The following is a 20,564-nucleotide window of genomic DNA, read 5'->3' as shown; positions in this document are numbered from 1 at the left end:
TTAATTTGTGTGAAGTGAATTAATGGCTCACTGGAGGTTGACGCCCTTTAGCATCACCCACAAACTGCAGAGCAGCTCCAGATGAGATCCCCGTTTCATTAGCTCACCCACCAAGCCCTGCAGAGACGGCAGATGCGAGATGGAATAAAATGATCTTGTCACCTAAATTTGTTTCTGTCTAACTGATGGAGTCTTCTGTTGGAGCGTGTATTAGTTACAGTTTCTGCTCTCCATCATCGGACTGATAAAAGTTTGTTCTCTTGCAATAAATCCGAGTTGAAGACAGGAAATAGACCCAAAAGTATCTGGCATTTGCCATCAATATGATGTGGTTACATGGAGTGTACAGAAAAAACTAAATCTTTGAAATGAAAGCTGTAATGGTGTATGTACATCTGTCTAATGAAAGCATCCTTTGCTTCCTGCATACATGACTTCCACTGAGACAGCTACTTTGGTCACTTTGGTGTGTCTTATTTGAAAGCAGTGCCGTCATCTCTCAGAGGCAAGTAAAGACTCAGTCAGGCTTTTACTACTGCAATTCCAAGACAGCTTGTTTGGTATTGATGACCTGCTTTAAGTTGTTTGCTGGTATTTTCAAACCTGTTGATTCTAAATCCACATATTTGTTTTTCTATAGTAAGAGATGGACAATTCCCTTCCTTGATATTATATAAATATCTCTTTTTTCAGAGCTTAAAGCAGCACAATGTAACTTTCAGCTTTTGTTGAGTTTGGCGGCTCCTTTGGACAAAAGCGGTAGTGCTTTACCAGTAGTGTGGAAGGGTTCCTACCATGCTCCTCGAAGTTACATAGTGCCAGTGAAGGCGATACAGACCCCTCAGACCATAACAGAGGTGTCATTAAATCTGTTGTAAGTTGATGTACCATCACAATGACTCTGGAAATATTATATTAAAGGAGCCGTCTGTAAGAAATGGCCTAAACTGGTACTGCAGTCACTTTCAAAATATTGTTGAGCGGCGTGTACCCTCCCCCTCCTCCCCCCGACCAGAGGTTGCCAGGTAGGCTGCAGAATGCAGCAGGAACGTAGGCTGCCATGGCTGCGATAATTAGAGCCGAGCTGGCAACCCGGATGCCGAAACAATACTGACTTGGTGATTGGGAGATAGGTGGAGGGTGGAGCTTCAGAAACAATACTGACTTGGTGATTCGGAGATAGGTGGAGGGTGGAGCTTCAGAAACAATACTGACTTGGTGATTGGGAGATAGGTGGAGGGTGGAGCTTCAGAAACAATACTGACTTGGTGATTCGGAGATAGGTGGAGGGTGGAGCTTCAGAAACAATACTGACTTGGTGATTGGGAGATAGGTGGAGGGTGGAGCTTCAGAAACAATACTGACTTGGTGATTGGGAGATAGGTGGAGGGTGGAGCTTCAGAAACAATACTGACTTGGTGATTGGGAGATAGGTGGAGGGTGGAGCTTCAGAAACAATACTGACTTGGTGATTGGGAGATAGGTGGAGGGTGGAGCTTCAGAAACAATACTGACTTGGTGATTGGGAGATAGGTGGAGGGTGGAGCTTCAGAAACAATACTGACTTGGTGATTGGGAGATAGGTGGAGGGTGGAGCTTCAGAAACAATACTGACTTGGTGATTGGGAGATAGGTGGAGGGTGGAGCTTCAGAAACAATACTGACTTGGTGATTGGGAGATAGGTGGAGGGTGGAGCTTCAGGCCAAAACAAAAAATGACAACATAAACATCAGTTGAGGGCTGCAACTCCTCTTTTTAAACTGGAATATCCTGGCTTGAGTGCTGTTGTCAGTGACATAAGTATTTGAAATGAACATGATTTTTAAATGTCTGTTGACATATCGGGGTCATTTTATGATTCGTTTTATTATTGCTCTTACATACAGCTCCTTTAAGGTGGAAAAGTTACATTGTGCTGCTTTAAAGTTCCAAATTGACTCTGCACCTTTAATTGCCATTGAAAAGAACCGACATAGACAAGAATGGCAGCTTGCACTGTTTTGTTGTTGTTGTTTTGTGTGTGTAGTGTGTTCTTGTTTTGTCACCCAGTTGGGACTTTTTTGTCAGGGGGTTAGTTTCAGTGTTTTTTAGAATGAGACTTAGCTCTCACTCAACACAGTGCCCATCTTCGCTGCAACATTAAGAGTTTAACCCACAGTTCCTGTCATTAAACCAGATGTACAGTACACAAAAAGTTGAAGTAAGCTTCAGATTTGAATCTTGTGATTTAACAGTGCCAAACTGGATGCAACTGAAGTCGTTAGGTACACCATATTTTGTGCAACCTTCATGAAGTGAATTGTGACTTTATTTGTATTTCACAGATTTTCTGACTTTATTGGGTCTAACTCATTAACAAAATGAGTGTGTAGGTTGAGATCAATCTCTCTATGTGTTTGGGAAGCTACGTTGACTAGACTTTAGCTTAGCTAGGCCCATGGTGTCTGGATTCAGTCGACATCCTCCTTGATTGTTCCACTTGTGTCTTGTTATCGCATACATCCCCTGATTGTGCCACCTGTTTCTCCTCAGTTCCCGTGTGCATACTTAGTCCTGAATCTCTTTCATCTCATTTCAGTCTATCTGTTTTGCTTGTTTTTGTGCCTCGCAGAGCGGCAAACTGTCATTACTCACATAGTGAGTATAGTCAATAAGAGCAGTCTCATAGTGGGCACCTTGGAGCTGTTTGGGAGGTGTCTCAAGAACAAACGTCCTCTCTGCTCTAGTAAATATAAATATAAACATTTCAAGACTATTTTTGCATTGGTGTTTACCCACAGTAGATCAAGCATTAGGAATTCAGACATGAGAATGGTATAGAGAGCATCCCATGAATTTTCAAACTAGCACCATGAGCAGGCTCCAGCTCTTACACAGTCATTGTGCTAACCTGTGGAGGATGCTGGTAGACTAACAATCACACAGATGCAGGAGGAGGCAATTCTCTGTTATTGAACTGCTGCCAGTGAGACCTGAGGATGGAGCACAATTGCTGCAAAACTGGACCAGGGAAGTTTCATGTCCTGTGGGACTCGAGCTAAATGATTTGTGTTCCTAGTTCCTCGTCTCCTGCACTGCTTCCCCTCGCCTCTATTCCCCTGGCCGGTGTTAATGCTGACCTTGATCTATTATGGATTTTTCTTGGATTCTTTTAGATTTTACTGTGTATGCAGTCTGTTTTTTACATATTTAGTCGTAAATAAAGTCTCTGTGTCCTGCATCTCCTCACCAGCATTGCATTGTGACATTTCTAATGTAGTCATTCATCTTTTTGGGATCAGTCTTGAAATACCATAATTTCAGTTGTCATAGATAGAATAAAAAAATTAATTGATGTTAGGTTAGGTTATGGTAAGATTAGAATAAGGCATAGAAATAAAATACCAGGCTTATTTTGCTTGCATTACTGCCTTCTAGAAATGTAAACTGGGTTATTGACGGTCATGTTGAAGAATTTCACAAAACATGCATGGTTTGTGTCAATTTGCACAAATAAAACAATTTAAGTCATTTAACTCATGTATTTATCATCATATTATTGTCCATATAATCGAATACTTATAACTGGGCATCTGGAGTTAATTTATATTATACCTACTTTGAGGTAGCGAGCAACATCTTAACATCCTCTTTAAGCCTACAGACAGAAGCTGGCACGGTGGGTTTTAGAAGAGCAGCAGGCTGGGGCAGTTGGGCTTTAGTTGTAAGAGAAAAAGGAAAAGGAAAAATGGATTTGTTGGTAAATAAATAGAAAAGGGCTTTTAAGGATGTAGTGTAACTGGAGTGAACCATGCAGAGGGGCGTATGTGCATTATACTGCATGTTGCTCAACCGGACTCCCTGAAGTAGCGCACAGGTGCAGCAGCCATACTTTTGTTTTGCGCCTTTTTTTCATGATGTATCATCTGTCATGCAAGTGAATCTGGAGCTTACACAGGATGTGCCATGCATCTCCCCTGACTGCAGTGGAAATTTGGTTTCAGCGTCCCCCATGGCCCTGAACAGGATACAACAAGTATAAAAAAGGGATGGATGGATATGGGCTAAACATTGTGTGCATGCTTAAAGAAAAACGTGTAATACCTACATACAAAATAGAGAAATTGTTTGTATTTTTTTTTTTTTTCAGATGTGTTAAATGTCTCATATTTTCCTGTTAACTGTTCTGATACTCTCAGTTTTGGGGTTTGTAGTGCCTTGACCCTCTGAGATAGCTTCACAAAGTGCCATGAGTGTGTACGATGTATGTGTGATTACAAATAAACTGATCATATTTCCTAATCTTTTCACACTGCTGCCATTTTGCATCTGGACCAAAGGAACTCTGCAGCAAACTGAATGATACTACAGGATTCCAGCAGAGATCTTGTCCTGATGTGACAACAGCTGGGTTTTTTTCTCCAAGAAAGGACCTTGTACAACATCAGGTAGGTGGTTTTGATAATATATATGTCAATAGTTAATTACTGAAAGGTTAAATTGTTGAATTATGTCTGAATTATTATAGAATTATCATGATAACCTTCTCAATATAGACAGAAAAAATATTGGTGAATGATCTTCTTGATCTAATTACACTGGTGAAATGTATACATAAGATTTAATTACACCTTAATAACAAGCGCTCCCCCTTTGTTTTGTTATCAGCTGCAGGTACAAACACATTTCCCAGTAAATTGTATCTGGGATAACTATGCATGTGACAAATAAAGCTGATCTTATCCATCGTATCTCAGCTTAATTTGTTTTTCATTTCAATTTCTTTAACAGCAGGGAGGTTCAATAAAGGACTTTTCATGGTTTCCTGAGTTTTAATTTAGTGATAATGTTGAAATTGCATTTTGTCGAAAGGGTTCGACGAGCCCAGCTAAAATGTAGGACGCGTAACCCGTGGCTGCCATTGCACTTGCTGCTTCAGGCTGTAAACTTGGGGAATGGCATTTGCTGTCTATTTCTGTCACATCTGACCGCATGAACAGTTACCAGACTAACTGTAACACAACAATGTGGTGTTGATGCTCACTGGGATTGAACCTGCAGACTGGCATGTTGAAAACACAGATAATTGGTCCCCACCCAGCATGTCCATAATGGCTCTATCTGGGTTAAAAATGGGCTATGCGGGTAAAAATAGGCTTCAGCTTGAAATGGGCAAATGGCATGTCTCACATATGGCTTCAGTAATATGGGCCCGAACGGGAAGCCTATGTGGGCCAAATATAAGGGGCCCATGCGAGAAAGGTGGGCCAAGAAAAGGGGAAACTATGAGGGTCCCATGTAGTTTTAGTTACAAAGGCCCCACCTAAAAACCAGGTGGATCCTACTCAGAGTCTAAATGAGAAAAACACAGGACAGGGTACCATGGAGCCTGTGAAAAAAACCCACTCGAGACTCATATTTGCAGTTTACTTGGAACCTGTATGGGCTTACGCTGGTTGGGCTGTTCCCCCTCTGCTTGTTTATATACGAGATCACGTCTAGCAGCTAAGTAACGCAGTTTAACTGCAGTCTACTCCCTCACATCCAAAGAAGTCTAAAAAGGAATTTAAATAAGCAAAGTAGGAGAGACATTCATGTTTTTTCTTATCACGTGTCTCATGTTACATTTCAATACAGCAGAAAAAGGAACCACAATATGATGCCTGTTTATTCATATAGAATATTTGAATTTTCTTAGACACATTGTAATAGGAAATGCAACACATGTGCTTGATTCTGCCAACATGTGAAATTTCTGGAGCATATTTAACTGCATACTTAAAGGAAATATGATTGAAAGCAGTCATATCACATTTAACTGCAACAGCAAGCACTGACCTTGAAACGACGAGGGTCTGTGTATTCTGAGCTCTGTACAATTTGTCTCTCCAGTTTCTCTGCAATTTCTGCAGTCCATCACTGTCATAGGAACTATTGATTAGAGACTGATGCGTCTCATGTTCACAGTTGTCTCCCTCTGCAGGCTCATCACTCCTTCGTAAGCTTTGCTCAGTGATATGTGGCACCTTACAACTGTGAAAAGAAACATGTTCAAGCGTGGGTTTGAATGACAAAAACACAAAGTTAAACTGCCTTTCATTTATATGTATTTGTGAGAACGCACAAATGAATTATTTCAATTTAACTCAAGAAAGGTAAATGGCCAAATGCAATGTATTTGAGATGATTAAATACAACCCCAAATATCTTTTGCAGACCTGCTGGTACCAAAATGTCTTGACAAATAAATTAAAAACAAGATAAGGAGACAAAATATGAACTATCTTGTGCTCACACTTTTGCTGATAAAATACAAAGAAAAGAATATCTACTACAGTTTGGCATCAAACATATGGTCCTAACCTTTTCTGCTTTGCAGTTGTATAAGAATTAAAAGTTCACAAATGCTTCACGTTTAAGTAAAAACTGATTGAAGGACTTGATTTAACTAATGATGCTTTTACTTCTCTTTGTCACGTTTTAGTTGTGTACATCGTCTAGTCGTGCCGGAGCAGCCACTTCCAGCCTTTTTAAGGGGTGCTGCTACTAGTAAAATCCCTTTTTTGGTGAGGTGGTTGGTGCCCGCAGCAAAAAAGTCAGCTCGGGTCTATATCTGTCATTACATGTTTTCCCCATATGCTTCGGTTTCCTCCGGATACTTTGGTTTCCCGCACTACAAAAATGTGCATGTTAGGTTAACTGATGAGTCCAAATTCTCCACAGTCGTGAGTGTAAGTGTGAATGTTTGTTACTGTGTGGCTCTGTGATTGACTGGTTACGTGTCACGGTTGTACCAGACGTCTCACCTGGTGGCAGCTGCTCCTGACTCCTGTGACCCTGAATGGGATGAAATAAAAACAAGAATTGAATGCTGTATTTATAGTTGCATCTGCCATTAATTTAACAGTAACAATGCCAACACTTAAGCTATAAGACACATAGCTTAAATGTTGGGTTTGGTACTCTAAAACAAGAAAATTATTCATAAATCATTACTTACTATGAAAGCAATATTGTTATTTACTTTATGACTCTATGCCAAAAGTAATAAATTATATTATTGCCTACTGCAGGGTCTCCCAACCTGGGGGTCCGGGCCCCCCCTGGGGGGGCGCCGGAGATCTCTGGGGGGGGGGGCGAAACTTTGTCTGCTTTGAAGATATGCAGTTGTAAAAATTACATTTGCGCATGAGTCATTCATAAGACATTGTTAGGAATAATTTATGAATGTCTTGAATATTTTTTGTGTTTTTTATACACTGGTGACAAACACAGGAAATTATTTCATTCCTTATCATTATATCATTACTCAACATTTAATCTACTCCGACAGGTTGTTAAAGGAAAAATGTTAAAAAATGTTGGTCTCATATTAAAAGAGACATTTTTCAGAAATATTTTATGTCCTTTTGTGCGTATTTTATACATTGGTGACATTGGAGAAAAACAAAGTCATATGTATACAGAGTAAACCAAAGAGAAATGTATCAAAAAAACATAATTCATGTTCATTTTTTTTCAATTAAAGACTATTTTGCTGCTAGTACGTACGGGTCGGGGGGCCCGGCTGGTCTTAGACACAAGTAGGGGGTCTCCAAGGAAAAAAGGTTGGGAACCACTGGCCTACTGGATAAGACACATTTGGTAATTACATCCTTTTTCCTTAAATTCTCCTCAATTTGACATTATAAATATTTAAAAAAGGTTGAAAGTCAAAAGTTAGATTTAAGTTGTGGCAGTAAAAAACTTCCAGATGCCCCTCAGTCTACCGTGGTTTCCAACAAAACCATTTGAACAGAGGCTGAAATGGTTCACTGAACAAACGACGGCTAGAAATTACTCTAAACTGTACTCACAAACATGAGTATGTGAAGAAAATGCCCCCCGGCTAAAGTCTCCAATCAATCTTCAAGTGTCTTAGGACTCCTCCGTACCATGAGTCAACACCTTAGGAGTGTTTACACTTTCAAGTTCAGTAAACAGGGAAAGAATTTGCCCCGGCAGGTTAATTTTCTGCTGATTGACTCCGTGGGCTCTCATTCTGAACAGGACTATTAGCAGCAAATGGTTTCCCTCCGTGTCCTGTTCTCGTTTCCTTTTTTCTTTTCAAATTGTGCATTTCTGGGTGGTGTTCTGCTGCTGCTTTTTTTTTATCATATTATAATAATTCTAAGAAGTGTGCCCGTTTTTTAAAACCACAGGTCTATTGAATGGTTGTGACTTTCCCGCTCAGCTGAATGCAACATTTCTGCTGAGGATCTAAAGAAGCCGAGTTAAAGACCAGGCTAAACGGTATAACACGTCAAGACAACGCGGCAAGAGCTGATGGCAATGTTTACCATCTCGTCTCAGCAGGAATCAATACAAGCGGCGCTCTGCTAATCAACAGGAAGAACAGAGCAGGGCTGGGGTTTTTAAGGAGTCTTGCTGTTCAGGATTACCTGGTAAATGGTGAGCAGCGGCATTGATGACTGGGACAAAGGTGACAGAGGACTGGGATATGGTCTTTTGAAATAATCTGCTCTGCCTGTCAACAAGAAGCTACTTAATTAAGTGAGAAAAATGCAAGTTAAATATTTTGCTACACTCTCTTTTACACCAATAACAAATCAATTTCTATCTATTATGCTTAAAGAGGCAAATTTTATCAAACTTATGATACAGATGGATGATTATTCCCGAGTGTACCTACAACAGCACAAATGCGTAGATGCATTTACCAGATTTATAAAGCCATGTATACATCTGTTTCTCTTCCTTGATGTCATTCATCTATTGTTTAAACCCCTTTCATTCTATCCTATCTATTTCATTCTAAGGTCACAGGGTCACTGCTAGAGGCGTCTTCAGGTAAAAGGTGGCGTGCACGCAGAACAGGCTGTCAGTTGTTAGCAAGGCCAGGTATAAACAAAGAACCACACGCACTCCCACGGTCAATTTAGCATCGTCAGTTAACCCAACAAGCATGTTTCTGGTCTGCGCCTGGAGAAAACAAGCAAACTCCAAACAAAGGCCACATCCAGAAAACAAACTAGAAAAACGTCTAGCTGTGAAGCAACAGTGGTTACCGGCGTGGGAGATTCCTGTGAGGTCTGTAGGTATTGGAACCAATCTAAAAGGTATTAATTATTCATGATAATTTATTTTTATTCAAACGCAAAGAGAACAAAGGCAATACATAGACACAGGGGCTAACTAGACACTGGTGTTAACAATCGAGACAGAGAACATGGGAAGTCAAACAAGCAATGAACGCAAGGAATAAACACAACCATTACATTAGGATCAGTAATTTATAGATTACACAATTAAACAGGAATAATTCATAATAGTTAATAATAAGAAATAAAAGCCAGTGAATCAGTGTTTATGAGTAAGGAAAGTTGTTTGAATAGTTTTTTGCACACACTCTGGTTATGTATCTGGCCCCAGATTCATGTTATCTGATTGTACTGTCACACACTACAAATATATTCATACAAAGAAGTAAAACATTTCTGAAATCAATGAAAAGACACTGTTGAATTTATTTTCTATCAAATTATTGCAGTACAGTTTTAGATTCCAGCCGTTTACAATAATTAATGTGCCATCGGGCTCAGCAGGATTGTTGAATGACAATATTTTCCTCATTTGCTTCAGAGGCTTTTATCAAAAGTGATCGACCTGGCAAAGATCAAAGTGCTGCCTAGTGGTTTTGCCTCCAGCTCTTTCTGGCGGGGAATGCAAACTTTTAAAGGGACTCGTAACACACGCGTTGCCTTTGAAGCAAAATGGTATTGTTACAGTCTCGGGTTGCACAGGGATCTTCACAGGAAACTGTCCCCAGAATGCGGTGGTTTAAACTATCTGGCCCGGTGAAGCCCACACAAATCTCCCAGTTGTGGAATATTTGTTCTCACAATTTCAAAGCAGCCCCTTGAGCCCTATACTGCTGCACTATAATCATAACGAACAGGACAAATACAGGCCCTAAAAAGGTGCTGCCGATAAAACTTATTAAGCTCCCTTTTCATGTCCCCAAGGAAAGATCAATTGCACTGAGAGGCTTTCAATGTAAATATATTATCTCCCAATAGTGATATGAAATGTCACTCTGAAAAATGCTGCTCCGACACTTTATCAGTGGAAATGCGATCGGAGGCAATCCAACCCTGCGGCACTTTCTAAATGCTGCAGCAGCAGTCTGAATATCAATGTTTCAGTCTTGATGGGGGCAAAAGAAATGTGAGTCCTTCTCCGGCTTTAAATATTTTCATCCTTTCTTCATATATTGCTGCCCACACGTTTTATTCCGTTTCAAAGGAGTGCTGACAGATGGATTAATTGTTTTGTGTTTTATTGTTTTATGATGCAAAGTTCTTGCAATATTCTCCCTTAGTAATGCAAAGCTTAAAAATATTAGCAAAATGTAGACAGTACTTTTGTGAAGCTATGCTAACCACCTGAAGCAAATCTATCGGCGAATGCCCCTTGTTAGATAAAATCGCCTTTCCACACTTTAAACTTACCTAAAACCAAACAAGTATAACCCTCAACAAACAGCTGGTAAACTCCAGCTGTGAAGTGAAAAAAAATCTGGTCGCAAATTCACGTCATATTCAGATAATAAACTAATTCAAAATTCCTCCGATGTTCCACCACCTCCCATTCATCTTCCATGTGAGAATCTTGTAATTTGCTTTTATGGTGATATGCCAAATATGAATATATTTTGTCTCAGTCATGACATACATTTTAATCCCGTTATTTTCCTGTCCAGTTTAAATTCAAAGCCAGAGGCACATGTGGCATTACAGGAATGTTTATCAACACAGATTTAGATTATTTTTTTTTCAATTTAAAGTGAAATTACTGATAAATTGCTATCATGTCATTAAAAAAAAAAGAAATTACCTAAAAAAAATAGCTTAAAGGCTATCTTCACAGAACTCTGCATGTAAATGCAATGAAAAAATATTTTAAATCAATGGGAAAATAAACATGAATAAGATTAAAGAGCAAAAAAATTGAGCTGCTATAGTGCCATGGTGTTAGTGAATGATTTTTGAGGAATAGAAAAGTTTAATGCGACTTTATACCGGTGTTTGCTCCGTTGTAAAAATAGTGAAATAAAAGTCATGTGCTTCCAGATTCCAGAGTCCAAACCACTTCCAAACTACTGTAAATGGTTCTTTTTACAAGCCAGATCTTCGTTGTCGTCCCGTCCATGCAGCTGAATACGTGGAGCCGCCACCGGTCTACGTGGCGTGTAGAGATGCCGCTTCTGGAGATTTAAATGCAAGCACTGTTTAAAACAGTTTTATATAAACCTAATCTCGTTATAAATGAATACTATTGCCCTGTTTGCTCATGAAGGGTGGGCACCGGGATGATCTGTGAACGATTTAATTGGCTATCGTTAGCTGTGCTGCTACAATATGATTGGCTGATCCTTTGAAGGATAAAAAGTGGAAAATTCTGAAGAACCAATAGTTGAGGAACCCACAATTCACTCAAAAAAAAAAAGGAAACCGAGTTAGCGGATTTTGTTGCTGCTGCAGAGCGGATTGATAGATAGATAGATAGATTTATTTATTGTACCCTTGGGTAAATTTGGTTTACAGTGAGTGCTTCCTCATACAATCCAAAACCATACACTCAACAACACAGGACAAGATAAAGTGACGACAGTGCTTTGGCTAAAAGAACAAAGAACATAAAGGACGGCCCCAAGTTAAGAAGCAAGATAAGTTAAAACATCAGTAGATAAAAACACTAAAATATTCAAACCAAGCCAAAGGATTAAAAATGTGCCTTTTCATAAAAGCAAGATAAAGGAAAAAAATACAAGGCATTAATACAAGGTTATGTTGCAGTTTCTCTCACTTGTTAATAGCACTGATGGCTGCTGGTACAAAGCTGTTTTTGTAGCGTTTGGTTTTGCAAGCGGGTACCATGAATCTTTTAAAAGGAAGTGTGAAGACCTGGAAAATTGTGACGAAGCAAAAGCGGACCAGAAGAGGCGCAGGGTCTTGAGTGAAGTTGGCAGGAGGACGATCGACTAGATGTGCTCTTCACAAAAAATCTCAGCCAAATGGCACGGATTGTCTTTGCGTATTTGGTGATTGTCAGTGGTTAGCTGACACATTCAGGCAACTTCATTGCAATCTTCCAATCAGTTTAATCAATTTAAAATGCCACTTTGAAACTGACTACACTTAATTTCTGCTATAGTGTTTTTTTTAAAACTCTAACAGAAATGAAATGTAACTGAAAGCAACGAGTAAACAACAGCTAGTATAAGTCTAACACTCATAGGATATTTGAGTGAGGCGGGGTCTATCGGTCTGATGAGGACAGGTTGAATTACATCTATAGTTTGGGGGCAATTCAATAGGAAGCGGATCAATCTGAGGATTAATTGTTGCACCACATCCTGGGCAGCAGACACTTGATACAGCCGGAGGGAGACCGCTACAACTGACGGCTATTGTAGCCTAACCCCTCACATCCAGTCGAATACGTTTCATGTCTCATGATCATACAGACAGCGGAAACAGCCACGGTGAATATTATACAGACCATTAATGTCCTGCATTCTAGTGATTCAATGGAAAAACACAGAAGGCCACCTTTTATTGCCTTTGGTTGTGTAGCTTTTTTATGCCCTCATTGTGGTGAAGCAATCGGAAGCATATCAGGAAGGTGCAGCTCTGTACTTGTTTTACTGCGGGCAGGTTATTTGTTTATTTTAACTCTTTTTGAAAGACTTGCACTAGATATTGAATGCAAACAAGGTTAATGAGACGTTGTTGCCTCGGGAGGTTATTTCATCATAATAATCGTAACCCTGTGTCGCTCGCTTCACATCACACACGTTTCGAGAGCAGAAAATCAAGGTGACTCGCTACACAAATGAATATCATGAATCCCATAACAGTAATGTAAAGTTAATGGACAGAGGCAGTGATTTTCTTGGCCAACAATATTGAGGTTTTTTGGTTTATAGATGGCATTTTATGTGATGTGACTGGTTTCCTGAGATCGGCCTTTAAAGAACCCGAGGCAGAGTTCATGCACAGGAAAAAAAAAAGGCCAACTTGGCACTGTTTAGTCTTTTACTGAAAATCTGTTAGTGATATTATCGCCTGTATATTTTACTGAGAGACAGCGTCTTACATCTGTTTTTACACCTGCTTTCCTCTTCCTCATAAGATTGATGTGCTCTCAACTGGCATCTTTGCAGAAAATGTTAACTTGTTGCACATTTTTGTCACAGCTGAGATTCAGCATGCCCCCCCCCGACTTTCCTTACTCCCACCGGTACTCCCCCCCCATGGTCAAGTCTGTTTATGCATTTGCAACCGCAAGTCATTATTGCTGGTATGATCCAGGACGGAGCGGGACAGACTAGCAACGAGAACGATGTTGTGCCTAATCTCGCAGGTGTTCATTCTGCCGGTCAAAATTTCTGAAGTTTCTCTCTGCCAGTACTGTAAATACTCCACTTACATTAGTTTTACTTTGGATATTCGACAGATGACCATAATCTAATTTAGTGACCGTCAACAGGCTACCGACTGCTGAAACATTGCAGATTTTTCTTTTCTTATTAGCCTCCATTAAATCCAAACAAGTCACCAAGCTGAACTGCTGTAGTAATATAAATCACTAATAAATAAAATCAAATAAAAATGTAATATAAAAAATATCTTTATCTGCAGAAATATTTATTTGTAAATCCCACACCCAAGCCTTTGGATTTGTGAAAGGTTTAAAGCATCAAACTGCTGTAGAAACAAAGGGCAGACAGACAGAAACTCAGATCTGCAGGTAAGTCATATCAAAAGTAAGAAGTTTGCTTAAGAAGTAAAAACGTAATTAAAATATAAAGTTGAATTAATGGAAAAATCGGCCTATTCTAACAATGTTTCAAACATGGTTTATGGCTCCTGCTTTCCTTCAACATCGATGCTTTTGTGTTTTCCCTAATGTCAATGACAGATGAGCAGGCGCTGAGTCTAAACACAGAGTCTCAGACAAGAAGCAGAATGACAATGTTACGTTAACATTTTATGCACAACATTATATAAATAAAAGGAAAAAAACGACCCAAGAGTGGAACTAATACATTATTTCAAAACTGATAACACAAAAATGCAATTAAATGGCGAAGATTTCTAACTTCATACCATTATTCTCTCAAATCTTGGTTGACTGTCCTTCCATTTGATAATACAGACAAGACATAGGACAGTTTTTATCATAAATATTTTAAAATATGTCCAGCTTAATTATTTTGCGTCACTATGGTCCCAATGTATGCAGAACTCTCCATCGTGTCCTTTGACTTGCTGCAGTCCTCCAAACATACAGTGGGAAATGTGCCGTGCACTGCTCGGATAACTATGGAGGCAGTAAAGATGAAGACATACGAAGCGAATGTGGAAACTTGTTTCCAGTTTCCTGTGAAACTGAATGATGGATCACAGAGTTTCCTCTGAGTCCAGCTGGTCATAGTTCCATCTCAGCAGGAAATTCATGGTGCCGACCGCGCTACATTAAAGTTTCCGAAAATTTTGAGGCTCATGGTGGGAAAAGAATTGCATGAAAATGCTCGGCTGTGATATGACAGTGTTGTTGATGTATGCTACAATGCACTAGGGTGACCATAAACTAGTTTTCAAGCAGCTCCAGCTCCATTTGGCAGAACTGACTACAGCTGTACTTGTGTTTGTGTGTTTGTTTAGTTTGTTTTTCTTCCTCAGCTATAGGAAAAGATGTGTGGTAGTGGTTCAGTGAGCAGCGCCGGGGGAGATGAATTATCACAGCTGTGATAATATTCATATGTTGACTGCATGTATACAACCTTACTGTATATTGGTATACTTACTGTAAATAAGTTCGAGCAGTTAAAGATACTTGTATGTAAATATTTTTTTACTTGTATATAATATTGTATATAATATATAACATACATACTTGTATGTATATTATTCATATGTCATTTTTATGTGATTTATATATATATATGTATCAATACTGCCAGTAGCACAATAATCGTTCATGAGTTTGTGAGTTAGGATGTCTTCTTGTCTAAAGTTCTATTTAAAAACCAAAACAATCTAAGGTATAAAAAAAAAAAAAATGATTTTAGTTTATGTGAATCAAGTGGAGCTTTGCACTGGGATATGATTTATGATGGTAAAACATCAAAGTAAGACTGAATTTTGACTTGTAGAAAGTTGTTTTGGTGTTTCAGAGAGATGTGGTGAGTGGTCACCCTTACACCATTACGTTATCTTTGGAGTCTCAGCTTTCACATGGTGGCAGGATTTTTATTGCATGTGGCCGCTGGTCGCTATGGAGGACAAAACCAACATAATTAAAAATAAAAGCAGAAATATATATTTTTTGTTTTTCCTTTTCCTTATACATGCTATTCCTTGTTTTTACATTCCCTCGTCTCCTCCTTTTGCTTAACTTGTGCATTTCTCATCATGCAAATGAGGAAAGCTGCCCTTCTTGGTCCAGCTACACTACTATTGGTTTATAAACAGGAAGAAACAGGTTTGGGTCAAAATTAAGATTGTTGCACAACCAGCATTTGCATAATGAGGCAGAAATGCATAGGGTAAAATAAAAAGAAGAGACGAGGAAATGTAAAAAAAAAAAAAAAAAAAAAATCCATAGTTCTGCTTTTATTGTTAATTATGTCAATTTTGGTCATCCATAGGTTACTAGTTCTAGTTTTCCGTCACACCCTGCATTCTCCTCTTTTGTCGATGTGAATATTGACCTGCTCTTTTTTGTAATTGTGTTTTGTTTAGGTGGAAGTGGTCTTTATGGGATAAAGGCCAAGCTTTTTCCTGTCCGTCTGGTGTGTTGCGTGTCTATACTCTATCATGGTTTATCTCTGCATCATCTGTCCACGAGGCACTTGTTAGGGTCGGGTTAAAGGACCTGCACACAAATGCCGTGATAACATTGTTATAAAAACAAAAATAAGATGCTTAATCTCAATTCAACGTGAGGTAATGTCTTATATTTATTGTATTTTTACATCAATACATACAAGTTCGAAAATTATATTTTAGTAAAATTCACGTAACTTAATATGTGAGGCGATAGTGATGAAAAAATCTGAAATCTCATTCAATTATACTGTGTTTTCAAGGCGTAGGTGGATCCATCCATTATCCACCCATAACAAAGGGATTGCCTTCACTAATACAGCAGTCTTATCTAGAAGCGTTTGAGATTAAGATAAATGGGTCAATTCAAAAAGTAATTAGCTAACCTAAAGCCAGTGTGTTCCTTGAATATCTGTTCTTTATCACACTGTGCACCAAAGCTGAAACCGGTTCCCTTTTCCTTTGTTCCCTCTAAAATGATTCAGTTAAGAGAGAATAGATATGATTGATTTGCAATACTGACTCTTCTTTGTTCCCGACGTGGCTAAAACATCCATTCTGTGTAATAGCCGAACACAACAATGGGGGGAAATAAGAAATACAAGACACTCATTTGTAGCTATCTCAGTTACTTTATCACACAAAGGGTGGGGGACAAATAAAAGATGGTGAGTCAGTGAGTCCGACGGGAGCTTGGTGACTGTTCTGAAGCATCACGTTTATGTTCAACAGATAGCGTATTGTCTCTTTGAAGACTGGAGACAGATTTATTGCACAGGCGTATCAAAGCAGGCAGCCCCTCAGAGATAAATACCACCATGGGTTTTTCTTTTTCCTCTCTCAGAGATAAGCAGCCAGGCTGATGATCTTGCCTTCTATTTTAGATGGCTTGTTTTCTGCCCTGGAACGGACCTTGAATATTTCCAGTGCTTATCCCATCTAGAGATACTTCTACGTCCCTATTTCCTTTCAATCATGTAAATTGAGTTTGCTTCAGTGGGCACCATTAAGAAAAAAACTTATTCAGTTTATGCTAAAGGAATGCAAATTAAAGGTTAAGCTGAGATGCAGATAAATGTTAATAATGGGACCTAACAAGAGGAGACACTTACGGACAAAGGTTTGCATTCAGGAAATTACATTATCCTTTTGGGATTTTCCATCCTCTTCAGTATGTTTTATAACATTTGTGTGCAAGTCATTTCTGCTCAATTGCATGAAATATCAATACATTTTATTTAGTTGGCCCCTTTTCAAGCAAGAGCCGGTCCTTGTGCCAGTTGGGAATTCAACTTTAGAGCCATCAAGGAAAACATACCATCATGCAGGCGTCTGCTCCAGCGTTGTTTTGACCGTCTTCTTGTGTATTCAGAATTTCTGCAATACTGATTCATAAATGCTTATACAAAAGGAGTTTACAGACAGCAGCTGTTGATATTAAAACATCAAATGATTGTGCAAACATATTTGCCCGTCCTGTTTATAAAACACAGCTGTGATACTAAAACAGTGAATGATGGGAAAATGAGAGCAACAATGACCCCATGCGCTGACACCAACGCTTTGACTTCACGTGAATGATGAAGCTCAGGTCATTGCTCCTTGTTCTTCTCTCAGTCACAAAGTATTAATCAATCAGGTTAATGATTATCATCACCCATCTTAACCAAGCTATTGCAAGATACTATGTTTCTCAGCTTTGCTGTCAGTGGCACAGAGAGGCTATTTTTAAAATATGTAATAATAGTAATGTAGAATATTGTTACACGGGAAAAAAAGAAAAAAGAAACCTGTTACACTGAACATAATCACACTGGCAGCAAAGAAAACTGATTGGGCTACCGGAGGCCGTGAGCTGTTAGGGAGCCTTCTCCACTGAATCCAGAGCAAACCTAGAGCAAACCCAGAGCAGCTCCACGTGCTCTGGTTAGTCCAATCAAAGACAAGAGCGCCATATTATCTTTAAACTAAGAGTGATTGTGCCAACTTAACCATCATTTCTCAGCTCAGATGTCAAATTTACCAAAAGACGCGATGCACTAAGTATCTACACTGGTGATAGCTAACCAATAACAGCTTAGACTGTGATGCAACTGTTACTCAAAAAGCCAGACCCCTAATTATGCGTAAATTTGTAGCTTTAGATAATCTTACCTGATGCGGAACATAATCGCTAGCACAGGAGTCAATAGAAATTGACTCGCTTTTGGAACCAACCCCTTGTGGTCATTTGAAGAACTGTGAGTTTTGTATTCCTTTGTTGATGTCAGAGGGGAAGTGTAGCGTCCCGGCTAAGTGATGGTAGAACTGTATGAGCTACAAAGAAAAGAAAAATACAGTTACTATTTTTTGCTTAAATTGAATTATTATTAACTGATTTTAACAGAGTAACATTATTAAAACAACCAAGGCATTAGTTTAGCTCCGTTTTACTAAATTGCAGGCCAACACGACAAAACAAAAGCACCAAAGATAACGTCCGTTCAATATTTAGAAAACAACGATCCGACCTTAACATATGTTCAGAAACCAAACCAATAAACACAAAAACAACAATGAAATCACGTGTCAAATATTAAAGGTCATTTACAAGAAGAGAAGACATTGCCTCTAAACCAGCACTGGACACGGCAGCTATAATGTAAGGGTGTGTTGTACATATAGTGTAACTGATTGCAGAGCATTATTTATGTATTATCCTATAATGAAATGAGTCTGTGGTGTTTGTTCCTGGCTCTCAACACTCCAGTACAGTTTAATATGATGCCAGCCAACATTCTGTCTCATGCCACAGACTGTCATTCCCAGATTTCTGTTCCACTGTTGCAAGAAAATAGGGCCATGCTTTGGTTCACACCATTACACTTTCCCAGGGTTGCAGAAGGATGTTAGCAAGTAATTTGCATTTTAAAAAGCTTTATCTAGAGTAAACGCGAGTCTGTAAGGAGTCCTCAGTAGAATAATAAAACTTCTGTATCATTAGGGTTCACAGGGAAAGTCACAGATGAAAGCATGCAGTCTCAAGCTAACTCATGAGCCATATATATATATTTTTTTTTATGTCTGTCATCATTATTGGCCTTTGGGCTCATGAAGGCATTTCAATTTCACAATAGCAGTCTACCTTTGTGGCTATTTTCCCCTTTGAAAATGAAACGACTCTCCACTGAGTCTGAGTTTTGGGAATCAGAACACGTAGTAAATCTACAATACAACCCTTTGAAGCAAGTTATTATCTTTTTGCTGCAATGGATTGAAATTACCTGCATGTGCACTTCAAAGAACAATATTAACAGAATGATTTTGATTGTATCTGCTATTCATTGCTATATCCAGTGTCGCAGAGTTGCACTATGGTGTTGACCACCAGTTTCCTTCAAAAGCATGTGTTTTTTCACCAATGAAAAGTAATGCCTGCAGATGGAAGTCTGCACCTGCTTCAAGTGGCAGGAAAACAAACTGTTTTCCATCAGTTTGCTTTGCACCTTGTCTCACATATGCAGGGAATTTGAAACGAGAGCCGTACAGTTTCAAACATACATGGGTCTCGAGCTCTGCCTACATCTCGCTCTGCCTGCTGGAGCGCAGCTCCGCTGCAGCAGGCTGCGCTTCTGACTGCAGGACAAGCTCTTAAAAGTCCAGCATGGATCGCTGGGCACTTCAGAATAGATTAGATAAGGCTGCCTTTTTTGTTTATGCCGGCAGAGAAAACAGCGCTGATAAAACATGCTGCTGATGTTTTCGGTTCAGGCTGCTCACACCCAACAAACAGACAAACATAATTTGATCGCTCACCGAGATCCACTTGATACTACAGAGGGAAAGGTTATCTGATCTCTCAGGAAACCTGTGAGGGATTTTGCATATTTACACTTCACGCTCTCTGACAAATGACTCTCAGTGAGGCACAACAGTTCTTGTGTTAAAAAGGAAAACAAAAAAAAGCAGCAAATGTTTCTGGCTTGATTCATTTTCATTGATAGATTCAAAATTGACATTCATGACCACCACAGTGGAACTGAGACAAAATAACCAAGATGCTAGCTACGTGTAAACTTTCAGCTTTTATGTAAGATTTAAATATATGGCAATTGCAATCATTTTAATCAAAGTAGCTCCATATTGAGGGGCTCAAAAATATTTGGATGAAGTGACATATTAGTAAATGTAACCATATTTCTCCCTGGACATCCTGTATCGGGCCTTCAGTGCCACCAACAGCGTCTTCATAGGTCTGCCTAAAAAGTCAGTAAGAAAACTACAGGTGATCCAGAATGTTGCTGCCCGGGTTCTCACCAGGAGTCAGGAAGTGGACCACATGGCTCCAGTTCTGAGGTCCTTACACCGACTTTAAAATACTTCTGTTAGCTGATAAATCACAGAACGGTTTAGGACCAAAATACACTTGAGACTTGTTGTTGCCATGTCAACCATCCAGATCTTTCAGGTCTTCTGATTCAGATCTGCTCTGTGTCCCCGGAATCAGAACCAAACATGGAGAAGCAGCATTCAGCTTCTATGCTCCACAGATCTGGAAGAAACCTCCAGAAAACTGCAGGAATGATGAAACCCTCACTTTCTTCAAATCAAGTTTAAAAACTCATCAGTTTACAGCTGCCTTACACTGAATTATTTAAACCCCTCTGAATTTAAATTTAAACAATGTTACTTTCAGTACTAAACTCTAA

Source organism: Cololabis saira, chromosome 5 (assembly GCF_033807715.1).
Source record: "Cololabis saira isolate AMF1-May2022 chromosome 5, fColSai1.1, whole genome shotgun sequence".
NCBI classification, from domain to species: Eukaryota; Metazoa; Chordata; class Actinopteri; order Beloniformes; family Belonidae; genus Cololabis; species Cololabis saira.
The sequence above is the reverse complement of the archived record's forward strand: the minus strand, read 5'-3'. Positions refer to the sequence as shown.